Raw genomic sequence first — 11,521 nt, 5'->3', positions numbered from 1 at the left:
ACTCCTGCCTGTACCACTTGGATCCTCACAGTCCCTCCTGTGGCCGATGCTCCTCCGCCCAAACTGCTGGGGAATCGCATCCTGAGGGGCAGCACTCGGAGAGCAGGGAGGCAAAGACATCTCACAGAGCCCAGAAATCCTGCAGGGAGAGAGACCTTGGAAAACTGAGGGAGCTGAGATCTCAAGGGGAGCAGGATTTCCCCCCGGGAGCATCATTGCAGCTCTGCCTGTATCAGGTGGGAGCGGAGCTGGGAGAGCGGAGCTCGGTATTCGCTGAGCCGTGAACAGGCAGAGCCTGGTGTCGTTTGTCTCAATGAGCTGGTTATTAATCCTTGCAGCCAGGAAAGGATGATTTTGCATCTCCTCGGCAGCACTGTGTGCTGGCAGGAGAGGAAAAGGCAGGAATGTCAGCTCTTCCCTCATTTAGAGAGGGCCTGGACACGCAGCCATAGCCAGAGGCTGCTCAACCATCCATGGGGACACTGAGGAAGCAGCTGAAGGGATGGGGTCACTGCCAACACTCAGATCTTCCTAAATTAGAGGGGTGAAGTCTGATCTTTTCAGAGGAAAATAAACCAAAACAACAACCCAGCCAGCAAGGAAATCCAAGCCTGTGCTCCCTCAGAAATCCCTACACACACAAACAAACCTGCCCACGCTCACAGTGTCGGATAAATAAATAAATACAGGGAGGTTCCTGCAGTTCTCGGAGGGTTTTGCACTCAGCTCACTGACAGAGATCAGAGCATCCCCTGGATAATATCAGTGCTTGGATCACACTTCCAGCAGGCACTGGGGGGCTCAGGAGCTGCTCCCTTCCCCAGACAAAATATCAGCCTTGGAGGACTTTGGGATTTGATTACTTCTGTTTCTTTTAAATCCTCTCCTTCTTTTCCTGGTTGCTTGGAGCTTATAGGAGGGGGAGGGTGGTGGGAAATGCTGTCATCAGGTGAATGTCAGTGTTTACAGGGTGGATTCAGAGGAGAGGGGAAAGTAAAGCAGGAATCAAAGCACAAAAGGATCCCCAAATCTCTGTGTTCACTCCATTCCCATCCCTCTGTGGCGGGGAATCCTGTGCAGGGAATCTCACCAGTGCTGCTGCACCCAGAGCTCAAACTGAGTGAACTGGTGGAGCTCAAAAGCTCCATTGAAGATATTCAGATTCTCCCCCTGCATTGAAATATCCCCCCTGCAACTGTTGCTTTAGGGAGTTTCACAGAGCCATAGAATGGTTTGGGTTGGAAAGGACCTTAAAGCTCCCCCAGTGCCACGGGCAGGGACACCTCCCACCATCCCAGGCTGCTCCAAACCCTGTCCAACCTGGCCTTGGACACTTCCAGGGATCCAGGAGCAGCCACAGCTTCTCTGGGCACCCTGTGCCAGGGCCTCCCCACCCTCCCAGGGAACAATTCCTTCCCAATATCCCATCCATCCCTGCCCTCTGGCAGTGGGAAGCCATTCCCTGTGTCCTGTCCCTCCATCCCTTGTCCCCAGTCCCTCTCCAGCTCTCCTGGAGCCCCTTTAGGCCCTGGAAGGGGCTCTGAGCTCTCCCTGGATCCTTCTCGAAGTGACCACCCCCAACTGGTATCTACAAGGACACTTCTGGCATCACCTGAGTCAGCACAGACAAAGTGCTGAGCCCCAAGCAGACCAGGAAAAAGCAGAAGTGGCCAGTGCCAAAAGCAGAGCGAGGAGGAGGAACCTTCCTGGCTTTGCACACAACATTTTCATGGATCAGTTTCCAGCTGATGGAAATGGGGAGGAGATGGGGGCAGGACATCCATTTCCAGGGAAAGGTCTGATGAGGCCTCTCTGCCTGCAGAGGTGAAGGAAGGCAGAGGATTCGCTGGAAATGTTTCTGCATCCCCAGCAACCACGGGAAAATGACCTCTGATCAGGGAAAAAGGCAAAGAAGCTCCATGAAATGGGTGAATCTTTACAGAGCTCACATCTGTGTCCCACAGCTCCAAGGCTGCTTTGCCCCATTCACACAAGACTCTGAGATATTCCCATAACCCTTATCTTTTCTGCTTAAGTCCCTTTTATCTCTCAGGTGCAATTTTTCACTGCTTTCTCTCCTCTGACCCTGTCTGCTCCTCATCCTCACTCTCCTGGCTGTGGATACCCCCTGTCCTGGCCTTGTTTGGGATGTTCCAGGTGCTGAGCAAGAGGGCAGAGGCACATAATGGCTGCTGGACCCGTGCTTTAAGGGATATAAACAATCTCAGGCACTTCTTTCAGTGCCAAACATCTCCTGTCCTTCAGGCAGCAACCAGTTTTACTTAAAACCTTCCAAAACCACCTATCCTTGGGAGCTGCACCCCCAGATCAGACATGGCAGTGATTTGTCACCTATTTCAGGTGACCAATCTCGCAGGCAAGCAAGTGGCAAAGGTCTGCAGGTTATGAGGGCCCTTTTCTTTAGAAACCCCCCAAAAATGGTGTCTCAGAGCCTTGACTTGGCTGCTGGCTCTGGTGTGGTTTCATTTCCTCCCAATGTTGCTGTGTAAACACCAATCAGTCCAAATTATTGAAATCACAACTGTCGAGCATGGAAGTGGCGTTAATGAGGAGAAACAGGGAGCAGATTGGTGGAGCAGAACGTGTCCTTTGGCTGGAGGCTGGTGGCTCCCATCCAGAGCATGAAACTCACACCCCTCCCTCTGCCACAGGCCTTGGGAATCATTCCTGCTGGGAGAGAGCTCTGCCAGCCCCAGGGTGCCTGCATGGCCAAACTCCAGGGGATATTTCCCACCAGGAATATGAGTCCCTTGGGGGTCTGACTCCAACGTGTTTTGGGTTGGAAGGGATCTTAAAGCCCATCCCATTCCACCCCCTGCCATGGGCAGGGACACCTCCCACCATCCCAGGTTGCTCCAAGGCCTGTCCAGCCTGGTCTTGGGCACTTCCAGGGATCCAGGGGCAGCCACAGCTTCTCTGGGCACCCTGTCCCCACCCTCACAGGGAACAATTCCTTCCCAATATCCCATCCATCCCTGCCCTCTGGCAGTGGGAAGCCATTCCCTGTGTCCTGTCCCTCCATCCCTTGTCCCCAGTCCCTCTCCAGCTCTCCTGGAGCCCATTTAGGCCCTGGAAGGGGCTCTGAGCTCTCTCTGGAGCCTTCTCCTTCTCCAGGCTGGACACCCCCAGCTCTCTCAGGACAAGTCTCCAAAGCCCAGGACTGTGATGAGGATGGAAATGGTTGCTTCCCAACCCAATCCAGGAGCACCATGGCTGCAGAGCTGAATAAATATTATTAATAAATATTCATCACTGCCCCTGCCTGGCTCAATGTTGGACCAGGGAAACTATGCCAGGCATGGGGAACAGGCATCCATCCTACCCCAAAACCTTACACAACATGGCCAGGCCTTTCTTCATCCTCCTCCATGGCCTTGCAGGTGCTTAAAACACACCTGGACATGGCCCTCAGTGACCTGATTTAATTAAATCTGCACTGATCAAGGCATGGAATGAGATGAGCTCCATTAATTCCTTCCAGACCAAATTATCCACAATTTTAAATTGCTGCTGTGGTTTGTATTAATAAAATAACTACTGCCAGCCACCAGGCCCGGAGCAAATTCCCACCCTGGGGGTTACATGTGGTGGTTGGTTTCTTTTCTTAAAATAAACTTTTCCAGATCATTTTTGAACATCAGTGACACCAATACCTGAAATAAATGGGAACCACTCACCCAGAAAGGTCCTGGCAAAGCCTTGCAGGAGGCTCTTCAAAGGTGGGAATGGGATCTCCTGGGAACTGCTCAGATTCAGCAATACTGGAGCAATTCTCATATTGGAACAATTTTCCAAAAGCAAAGCAGGAGTTACAGGTGAAAGGGTAAAGTGAATTCTGAGGAGGGGCGAATTCACATCTTTCCATGGAAACCTCTTGGTCTGTGGAGAAAGCCAGACAGAAATCACCTGCATCCACTCCTGCATCCCACTGCAGCATGAACTAAAGCAGGAAACCATCAAGTCAGCCCTTGAAGCTGGGGTTTAATCTACCTGGAAAATATCCCAGATGTCAAACACTTGGAGCTGCTACAATGGGGTCAGAATAAGAGAAATTACACTTGGGAAAGGAAGGAATGAGCCCATCAATCTCCAGCCTTGGGAAGAGCAATTTTAAAACCTTCAGGGGCAAGAATTTTCGAATTTGGCTGGAGCACCATGAAACGCTGAGCCCAAGGTGTTTGGGTTTCCCTTCATGCTTTGCTGGCAGTCCTGTTTTCCACCTGTCTGGCCCAGAGAAGTGGAAAATCTGGGTGTTTTGCATTGTGGCCCTGCTTCCTTCTCCTCTGAAGTATGAAAGGATCTGTTGTCCCCATCCTTGCTTCAGCATTTTGGAGGGACAGAAGCCAACGCTGTGTCCAGAAGTTGGAGGAGGTGCCAAGAGACTGACTGGAACCCTGTTTTCCACCCAGGCTCAACTCAGCTGGGAAAGTGCTTAAGAATGGACTCACTTCCCAGAAATGTGGCAACCCCTTGCTGAAAGGTGCTGTCCCTGCTAAAAGCTGATAGGAAATTGTTGGGATGCTGGATTGTTTTGTGGCAGTGAAATTCAGTGTTGGTAAATGCGCAGGTGGAAACAATGGATAAATTCGGGAATATTTTGAGGCACAGCCAAACTCTTCTTGGTGAAGGATGTTTTAGCTTTGCCTCATCCTGTTGTGACAGAAAAAAGGGTGGTGTGTTTAAGCTGAAGAAGGGTTGATTTAGATTAGACAAAAGGAGATTTTTATTTTTACAATGAGGGTTGTAAAACACTGTCAAAGGTGAGAAGCTCTGGCTGTTCCCCATTCCTGGAAGAGTGTCCAAGACCAGGTTGGAACATGCTCAGGACAACCTGGAAGGTGTCCCTGCCCATGGCAGGGGTTTTGGGCTGGATAACCTTTAAAAGGATCATCCCTTCAAATCCAAACTATTCCATGATTCCACGATTCCCTGCAATCCATTCCCCAGCTCTGTACGCCTTGCCCCGTCTGGAGTTATTAACAAGGCTTTGTGGTTTGTCTTTAGAGGGATAATTTCTCCCAAAAGAGACATCTGAATGCTCTCAGCTGTGCTTGGCTCCAACCTTTTCCTGAGGCTGGTGAGATCAGTTCATGCAACTCCAGAGACTCCTGTGCCTCCTCCTGGTTTCCCACCACAAAGGAAACCAGCCCCATCCACACCTCCATTCCCTGATTCCCATCTGCCCGTGTTCTGCTCTAAGTAGATCTTTGCACTGGAGACAAACTGAGGCTGGGATTACATTTACAGTCCCCTGATGTCCTCCACTAATGGCTAAATAAATCCCTGGGATTAGCAGGGATGTTCTGCAGGTTGGTGTAGGCTCCTCCAGCCACACCCTGCACTCACATCACTGGGGTGGGTCAGGGCTGCCCCTCAGCCTCCAGCACCTAAAATCAACCCTTTTCAGATGCAGACACACAAAAAAATCCTTGGATTTTGTGTTTCCTGCAAGCTTTCAGGAGTCTTTGGCCCTGGGAGCATGGCGGGTTGGTGGAAATTAAGCTTTTAGGAGCTATGAGGTGTTGTTGAGGTCATAAAAGGGGACCTTTTCCAGTGGGACGGATTTTGGGAGGGAATTTGGCCCACTGATCCCATCTGACATAAGTCTGGCATGAAGCAGACCCTTCCCTGGTCAGGGACCCACCTTCCCCACCGTCACACCACATGGCAAAGGCGGCCCAAGGAGCCTTGGGCTTGGAGCAAGTGAAAGGGCAAGGAGAGCAAAGAGCAAGCAAGGACTGCTGCTCTCCATCACAAAACGTGTCCTCAGGTAGGTCCTGGTCTCGTTGAAGGTGTCCCTGTCCTGGCAGGGGGTTGGAATAAATGACCTTTAAAGGTCTCTTCCAACCCAAGCGTCTGTGAGGTCCTGGCTTGGCAGAAGGAGCTCTACATCTGAGAGGCCACACAGACCAACCATGGGGAAGGTGTCCTGGTTCCCAGACTCTCCACCATCCTTCCCTTCAAAATTTGAGGCAAAACCCCTTTATTTTGCAAGCACTGGGACCAAAACCACGTGAGGAAGCATCACAACCCAGCTGGGGATGTCCTTGGTCCGCCACATCCATCAGCCAGCCTTCAGGAACCCTCTCTGCTGACACAAACACAATAATGAATCCCACTTCAGCCCAAGTCAATTTGCACAGAGCCTTATATAAGATTTATATGGGACTTCACCTCCTATCAGCCCCACATTCTCTGAAGGAAGCGTGGCAGGGACCCAGAGCTGCTCAGAGGCCGGGACACAGTTCATTAGTGTGGAACTGCAGGACCAATTACAGCAGAAAAGCTGAAAGGAACCCAAACAGAAAGGTCAGCCCCAGCCCCCAGCTGCCAGGTCATGTCCAGGCCTTTGCACAGTGCATGGAAATGCAAAGGGAAGTCTGATGGCTCCAGGAAGGGTAATTAGCTCCCAGTGATGAGTGGGAGGCTGGGGACAATGTTAGTGCAGCATAAATCATCTCCTAAACAATCCTTGTTTATTTATTATGGGCTCCCATGACCTGTGCCCTGAACTTCAGCCTCCCCCTGTGCTCCCTTATCCCCTGGTCTCTGGGATTTTGCCTGGCTGGGTGGAAGGCAGGGTCAGCCTGTGGGTTAGCAGGCTCACTGGGCCCTTCAGAAACGCAGATAAAGAGATCTGCAAAATGCCTTGAGAGGTTTTCCCGATTATTTCCCTGCCCCGAGGGAGCAGAAATTTCACAGAAATCTGAGCCTGCAACATCCATGTGAGGGTCTCAAGTGCCACACCCACATCGTGTCCATCACCTTCTGCCCCAGCTGCCATGGGTTTCCTCTGCCACAGGCTGAAAAATCCTCTTTATCCCTGCTTGGTTCCATGGCTGCACATCCTTATCCTTGTCTTTTCACCCCAGGATGGTGCTTGTGATGTAGAGAGAGGATCACAGAATGGTCTGGGTTGGAAGGGAACTTAAAGATCATCTCATTCCACCCCCCTGCCACAGGCAGGGACACCTTCCACTGTCCCAGCTTGCTCCAAGCCCCATCCAACCTGGCCTTGGACACTTCCAGGGATGGGGTAGCCACAGGTTTTATCAGAATTCTTCATCTCCATCCAAACCCTGCAGGTATCATCAGGAAAATCCTCCTTTCCCCCCAAAATCCCATTATTTTCAGTCCACCACCCCCTTGTGCACAGGTACAGTGGGTGTTTGGGTCAGTGGATTCATCCTGGCCAAAGCTCTGCCCAAAGCTCGGGGTGAACAGGTTCAGAGCAGGATCACAGCCCCGAGCCTGCCTGCAGCCCTCCCCACATCACTGGAACTAAATCAACCCTTAATTATGCCAGGTTTCTCAAAAAAAGGGGCAATTTCTAGGGGATGTGCTTAAATATATGTATTTAATTTACGTCTTGAAGCAAGCAGGGGATAGTGAGACTTCTGAGGGAAGAGTGAGGGGTGTCCAAAGGGATGGGATTGGGGCAGGATGGGTTCTTGTGGTGCTGGGGGAAGGGTGACCTGTCCTGTGAATGGGATACAAGGTCAGTCACGGGTCAGCTCTGCCTTAAACTATGCAGATACCCTATAAATAGATGCAGTTTCCTGCTGGAGCCTGGCTGCTGCTGTTTTGAGACAGATCTTGATGCTGGAGCCCCCAAGGAAAGTGGAGGGTGTGCTGGAACAGGCAAGAGTGGCCCTCAGTGCTGTCCAGGCTTTCCTCCAAGGCAGAGCCCTTGTCACCATGCTGGTGAAGGCCAAGACTTTCCGGGACTGAAGACAACTCATCTCCTTCTTGTTGAGATGTGATAATTCCTTTATTCCCTTTGACTTGCTGCATCTCCCTGGAAGAAGTGTCCTGCTGAAAGGTCAAGTGCCTGTCTCATCCAAGAAAGGAAATTCCTTAATCTCCATCCATTTTTTAAAGTAGCCCAGAGAAATATTTGCCAGGTTTAGTTGGCTCTGAGCAGCCTGGGACAGTGGAAGGTGTCCCTGCCCATGACACATGGTTGGAATGAGATGGTTTTTGACGTCTCTTCCAACCCAAACTGCTCTGTGATTCTGTGATTCCACCTTGGAGCAAGGATGTGGGAATGGGAGCTCTCCTGGCAGGTCTTTGATCACCCCCAGACCCAAAAGAGCATTGGCAGCAGTGGCACAAACCTTTCTGTGAGTCCTTCCTGCTGCTGGCTCTCATCTCTGCTCCGTGCCTGAGGGCTCTCCAGGCAGGGCTTGCAGGGAGCCCTGTGCCGTGCTCAGCTCGGGTGAGGGGGAGATGATTGCCCTCAGACTCAACCCCACAGTTCATCTGGCAACCAAAATCATCCTGCCCTCCTTTACCTGCCGGTTCTTCCCACTGGCACTGTGCAGTGAGATTTCCACCAGGGAAAAAAGGGAGGCCTCAGGCTGGAGAGGGCCTTTGGTCTCCAGCAGTCCTCGGCCAAGCCTCTCATAGAATGGTTTGGGTTGGAAGGGACCTTAAAAACCACCCAGTTCCACCCCCTGCCATGGACAGGGACACCTTCCACTAGCCCAGGTTGCTCCAATCTGGCCCTGAACACTTCCAGGGAAGGGTTATAAATGTATAAACAAAATACCCCCAGCATAACCAGTTCGGGAGCCCCTGAATCAGAGTTCTGGGAGCCAAAGCACTGCAGGTGCCACTCTTTGCTGCGGCTCAGACTTGGTTAAACTCAGCTCAAACAGCCTGGTCTTCACAAAGCAATTCATAGATTTAAATTTGAGGGCTGGTGCCTTCGACCTCAGAACCCCAGGGAATTTGTGCTCCTGTTTTGATTGGGACTCGGAGTTTCAAGGAATGAGTGTTACTGCACCCAGAGCTCATAGAAATCACTGGAGCCATTTTTAGGCTATGAATGGCCCTTAAAAAAGAGCTTTAAGATACTGAACTGCCCTTTGGCTGCCCAGCTGTGCCTCTAACCCATCATTTCCTATATCCAGACACACACAATCACAGCTTTTTGTCCCCTCAAGATGAAATCTGACTTTCCCTGAGCAGCCCGTTCCCAGTGCTTTTCTCCCTCTGACCTGTAAATCCATGAGCACTGTGGCTGAGGAAGTCCCTAAAGGTGACACGAAGACCCTTTGCCTTCTCCCAGCTCCTGGCACAGCTCCCACACTGTTCAAGTTGTGTTTAAGACCCCTCAGACAGCCCAGGCTCTCCCTAGACCCCTTCCCTTGATTTAAGGCCACCCTTAAATCACCCCATGCATTCAAAGCCATCCTCGATGTCCCCCACTGTCCCCATCCATCCCTTACTCCCCTCCTCCCTCCTCAATCTGCTCAACTCTGAGCAAAACCACTGAGAAAGAAAGCTTGTTCCTGGCTCCAGCCCACAGGGAAAAGGTCTGGGGAGCTAATTATAAACTCCTGCATCAGAGCCATCAATAATTCAGGGAACTCTGAAATGGAGCTGGAGATGAGTGGCAGGACAGGGTTCATTCACTGCCTGAAGAACCCGGGGTTGGGGTGGCCAAATCACAGGGAATAAGTGGGAAGCAGCTCTGTCACCTCTGCATTTCCAGGGCCAGACACCAAATTCAGGCTCCCCACCCTTCCTCCTGCTTCACTGGCAAGTGAAGGTGGCAGAATCCTGCCTCTCCCCCAGTTTCAAGCCACCAAGCTCCAGGTTTCCACCCAAAAAAAGACACAAGTGCCATTCACCACCTCTTACCACACTCAGCTCTGCCCTTTTCTCTGACCTGGGTAAGATTCTGAACTTCTTAGAACAGAGTTTTATTCATGAGGTTGAAGTTGGAGTAGCCATACAGCCAGAAATGCTTCTCTCTTCTCATCCTTGAGACATTGGGTTGGGGCTGTCACGTCTTCCTGAGCATCCCTTAAACTCAGAGGGAAGGAAAACTGGAAGGAAGAAGCCTGAAGCTGAAGTTAACACAACAGGGGTGTATTTTGCTAAATTGTGAGTTCAACCCATCCTTGGATGCACTTCCCATCAGCTGAGCTTCTGGGTGGACTCAGCAAAGCAGAGGGATTGCATTTGTCGAGGGAGATAAAAATGGGATGTATGTTCCTCATGCCACGGGAGAGGGGACAAGGGGAGATCCCATGCACAGCACAGAGCACTCCATGCAGTTAAAATTCCAGGCAAAACTCACACAGGGCTTAAAATTACTGTCCTGACTACCCTGGGATGTGTCTCCATCCTGATTTTACCACTCTGCCATCTACAAGGAAGAAAATTACCTCTACCACAGCCAAAACAGCTGGAATCAAGAATTTTTGATTTTTCCCAAGCTGTGATTCTATGAAACAAGCACAGGCTCCAAAAATTAGGGCCCTGACGTGCTTTGAACATCCTTGAATGTGGCTGGGACCAGCTCCAACGGGGTGGTTGTGTAATTTGGGGTGTCCCTGCAGCAGTGAGAGCAGTTCCTGCAGCTCTCACAGCTCTCAGCTGAGGCTCTGGCTCCCTCTCCTGACTCCTTTTACTGCTCCAGCCATTCTCTAAAACCTGGTGGGGAAGGCACTGGGATCGCTTTTCACCCGTCAGATCCAGGCCAGGGGCATGAACAAAACCCCTGAGTGGCTCAGGTGTCCCCAAAGTCCAATTGTGGAGATGGTTCACCCACTGAAGTTTCAGAAGGAATAACGGGGTTCAGTTCTTCAGTGCTTCAAGAGCTCCTCCAGAAAACCCTGTTAAACATGTTGGACCAAATCAAAACACCAGCAGCACCGTGCCAGGCATGGCCTTGCATATTTAGGACACATCCCCCAGGCCTACAGAGCGCGTGTCCCATGTCCACCTCCTCCCAGCGCATCCGTGCTCTCACGTGGGACAGATCCTTTTGCTTCTCCAAGCCCTGGTGTCCATCCCATATCCTGGGATGGGTTTCATGGCCTCCTAACTCCACCAAAATCCATGCCAGGCCACCTGCAGCTCATCCTTGGAATCTCTGTGCTGAGGAAGGTGGAACCAGGAGAGCAGCAGCAGCAGCAGTGATGAGACAGAGGAGAGAACATGCCTGAGCCAAGCCTGGGGTCCAGGGAAGGGACCCTGAAGGATATTTAGGAAGGGGACAATGCATCATGGGGATTAACACATCTGAAGAGGAATTAGCAGCTCCAAGAGCAAGGAAATCCTTCTGGAAAACAAAAAATTACCTTGGAAGGCAGTGCTTGGTGCCTTCTTGACCAGGCTTGTCCCCTCTGGAGGTGAGAACAACAATACAGGACTCAGTCTTCCCCTTGTCCTTGTCCTGGATGTCCTCTGTCCCCCAGGTCTGCTCCTCTGACGGGCTCCAGACTGCACCAGCAGATGGCAAGATGAGCCCACATTTGGGGGTGAAAGTAACCACGAGTGGGAGCGAGACCTGGGAGCCACCTGTGCCAGGGTGGGGCTTCCCTTGTGTCTGATATGGGGTTCAGCTCACCCCAGGGCATCTCTCTCGCTCCTTCCAGCTGCTCCTGACTCAAATTTTCCATCGATCTGGCAATTTGTTTTGTTTCTCTGCCTCTCAGTGAAGGCAATCCTGGGATGCAAAGATTGCTAGGGAAGGGCTGATGGG

This window comes from Poecile atricapillus, chromosome 3 (genome assembly GCF_030490865.1).
Source record: "Poecile atricapillus isolate bPoeAtr1 chromosome 3, bPoeAtr1.hap1, whole genome shotgun sequence".
Taxonomy (NCBI): domain Eukaryota; kingdom Metazoa; phylum Chordata; class Aves; order Passeriformes; family Paridae; genus Poecile; species Poecile atricapillus.
The sequence above is the reverse complement of the archived record's forward strand: the minus strand, read 5'-3'. Positions refer to the sequence as shown.